This window comes from Mixophyes fleayi, unplaced genomic scaffold (genome assembly GCF_038048845.1).
Source record: "Mixophyes fleayi isolate aMixFle1 unplaced genomic scaffold, aMixFle1.hap1 Scaffold_260, whole genome shotgun sequence".
Lineage (NCBI taxonomy): Eukaryota > Metazoa > Chordata > Amphibia > Anura > Limnodynastidae > Mixophyes > Mixophyes fleayi.
Window position 1 is genome coordinate 75,001 of NW_027446696.1, and position 2,500 is coordinate 77,500.

At 44.6% G+C, this 2,500-nt stretch overlaps 6 non-coding genes and 5 pseudogenes across 6 annotated transcripts; all 11 read left to right on the forward strand.

Annotated features, from left to right (window-relative positions):
- LOC142125758 (5S ribosomal RNA) overlaps positions 1–32 on the forward strand; it is a 119-nt pseudogene extending 87 nt beyond the window's left edge.
- An 84-nt stretch (positions 33–116) lies between these two features.
- Positions 117–235, forward strand: LOC142125448 (5S ribosomal RNA). Its single transcript, XR_012684920.1, has one exon. It is a non-coding gene; the product is annotated as a 5S ribosomal RNA (ribosomal RNA).
- Positions 236–523: 288 nt separating this feature from the next.
- On the forward strand, positions 524–642 carry LOC142125432 (5S ribosomal RNA). Its single transcript, XR_012684906.1, has one exon. It is a non-coding gene; the product is annotated as a 5S ribosomal RNA (ribosomal RNA).
- An 84-nt stretch (positions 643–726) lies between these two features.
- LOC142125541 (5S ribosomal RNA) lies at positions 727–845 on the forward strand. The gene has a single exon (XR_012685006.1). It is a non-coding gene; the product is annotated as a 5S ribosomal RNA (ribosomal RNA).
- An 83-nt stretch (positions 846–928) lies between these two features.
- LOC142125748 (5S ribosomal RNA) lies at positions 929–1,047 on the forward strand. The gene has a single exon (XR_012685035.1). It is a non-coding gene; the product is annotated as a 5S ribosomal RNA (ribosomal RNA).
- Positions 1,048–1,129: 82 nt separating this feature from the next.
- Positions 1,130–1,248, forward strand: LOC142125742 (5S ribosomal RNA; annotated as a pseudogene).
- Positions 1,249–1,333: 85 nt separating this feature from the next.
- LOC142125827 (5S ribosomal RNA) lies at positions 1,334–1,452 on the forward strand. Its single transcript, XR_012685043.1, has one exon. It is a non-coding gene; the product is annotated as a 5S ribosomal RNA (ribosomal RNA).
- An 84-nt stretch (positions 1,453–1,536) lies between these two features.
- On the forward strand, positions 1,537–1,655 carry LOC142125579 (5S ribosomal RNA; annotated as a pseudogene).
- An 84-nt stretch (positions 1,656–1,739) lies between these two features.
- On the forward strand, positions 1,740–1,858 carry LOC142125901 (5S ribosomal RNA). Its single transcript, XR_012685050.1, has one exon. It is a non-coding gene; the product is annotated as a 5S ribosomal RNA (ribosomal RNA).
- A 277-nt stretch (positions 1,859–2,135) lies between these two features.
- Positions 2,136–2,254, forward strand: LOC142125659 (5S ribosomal RNA; annotated as a pseudogene).
- Positions 2,255–2,338: 84 nt separating this feature from the next.
- LOC142125900 (5S ribosomal RNA) lies at positions 2,339–2,457 on the forward strand (annotated as a pseudogene).
- The last annotated feature ends 43 nt before the right edge of the window (positions 2,458–2,500 follow it).

Below are 2,500 nucleotides of genomic sequence, written 5' to 3' on the forward strand. Positions count from 1 at the left end.
AGGCCACCTGGGAATACCAGATGTTGTAGGCCTTTCTTTTTTATTTTCTCTTGTTCCGACTTCCTTCAATGCTGGTTTTGAGATGTATAAGAGATGTAGGTCATTAGAAAAACAATACCTACAGCCACACCACCCTGAACAAGCCCAATCTCGTCTGATCTTGGAAGCTAAGCAGCGCTGGGCCTGGTTAGTACTTGGATGGGAGACCACCTGGGAATACCAGGTGCTGTAGGCAATTTTTTTTTATTTTCTCTTGTTCCGACTTCCTTCAATGCTGGTTTTGAGATGTATAAGAGATGTAGGTCATTAGGAAATCAATATCTACAGCCACACCACCCTGAACAAGCCCAATCTCGTCTGATCTTCAAAGCTAAGCAGGGCCAAGCCTGGTTAGTAGTTGGATGGGAGACCACCTCGGAATAGCAGGTGCTTTAGGCAATTTCTTTTTTATTTTCTCTTGTTCCGGCTTCCTTCGAAGCTGGTTTTGAGATGTATAAGAGATGTAGGTCTTTAGGAAACCAATACCTACAGCCACACCACCCTGAACAAGCCCAATCTCATCTGATCTTGGAAGCTAAGAAGGGCCGGGCCTGGTTAGTACTTGGATGGGAGACCACCTGGGAATACCAGGTGCTGTAGGCAGTTTTTTTTTATTTTCTCTTGTTCCAGCTTCCTTCGAAGCTGGTTTTGAGATGTATAAGACATGTAGGTCTTTAGAAAACCAATACCTACAGCCACACCACCCTGAACAAGCCCAATCTCATTTGATCTTGGAAGCTAAGCAGGACCGGGCCTGGTTAGTACTTGGATGGGAGACCAAGTGGGAATACCAGGTGCTGTAGGCCATTTTTTTTATTTTCTCTTGTTCCGGCTTCCTTCAATGCTGGTTTTAAGATGTATAAGAGATGTAGGTCATTAGGAAACTAATACCTACAGCCACACCACCCTGAACAAGCCCAATCTCATCTGATCTTGGAAGCTAAGCAGGGCCGGGCCTGGTTAGTACTTGGATGGGAGACCACCTGGGAATACCAGGTGCTGTAGGCCTTTTATTTTATTTTTTCTTGTTCCGGCTTCCTTCAATGCTGTTTTTCAGATGTATAAGAGATGTAGGTCAGTAGGAAACCATACCTACAGCCACACCACCCTGAACAAGCCCAATCTCATCTGATCTTGGAAGCTAAGAAGGGCTGGGCCTGGTTAATACTTGGATTGGAGACCACCTGGGAATACCAGGTGCTGTAGGCCTTTTTTTTTTTATTTTCTCTTGTTCCGTCTTCCTTCAATGCTGGTTTTGAGATGTATAAGAGATGTAGGTCATTAGAAAAACAATACCTACAGTCACACCACCCTGAACAAGCCCAATCTCATCTGATCTTGGAAGCTAAGCAGGGCCGGGCCTGGTTAGTACTTGGATGGGAGACCATCTGGGAATACCAGGTGCTGTAGGCAATTCTTTTTTATTTTCTCTTGTTCCGACTTCCTTCAATGCTGGTTTTAAGATGTATAAGAGATGTAGGTCAGTAAGAAACCAATACCTACAGCCACACCACCCTGAACAAGCCCAATCTCATCTGATCTTGGAAGCTAAGAAGGGCTGGGCCTGGTTAGTACTTTGATGGGAGACCACCTGGGAATACCAGATGCTGTAGGCCTTTCTTTTTTATTTTCTCTTGTTCCGACTTCCTTCAATGCTGGTTTTGAGATGTATAAGAGATGTAGGTCATTAGAAAAACAATACCTACAGCAACACCACCCTGAACAAGCCCAATCTCGTCTGATCTTGGAAGCTAAGCAGGGCTGGGCCTGGTTAGTACTTGGATGGGAGACCACCTGGGAATACCAGGTGCTGTAGGCAATTTTTTTTTATTTTCTCTTGTTCCGACTTCCTTCAATGCTGGTTTTGAGATGTATAAGAGATGTAGTTTATTAGGAAATCAATATCTACAGCCACACCACCCTGAACAAGCCCGATCTTGGAAGCTAAGCAGGGCCCAGCCTGGTTAGTACTTGGATGGGAGACCACCTGGGAATACCAGGTGCTGTAGGAAGTTTTTTTTTATTTTCTCTTCTTCCGGCTTCCTTCGAAGCTGGTTTTGAGATGTATAAGACATGTAGGTCTTTAGAAAACCAATACCTACAGCCACACAACCCTGAACAAGCCCAATCTCATTTGATCTTGGAAGCTAAGCAGGACCGGGCCTGGTTAGTACTTGGATGGGAGACCACCTGGGAATACCAGGTGCTGTAGGCCATTTTTTTTTATTTTCTCTTGTTCCGGCTTCCTTCAATGCTGGTTTTGAGATGTATAAGAGATGTAGGTCATTAGGAATCCAATACATACAGCCACACCCCCCTGAATAAGCCTAATCTCATCTGATCTTGAAAGCTAAGCAGGGCCGGGAATGGTTAGTACTTGGATAGGAGACCAACTGGGAATACCAGATGCTGTATGATTGTTTTTTTTATTTTCTCTTGTTCCGGCTTCCTGCAAAGCTGG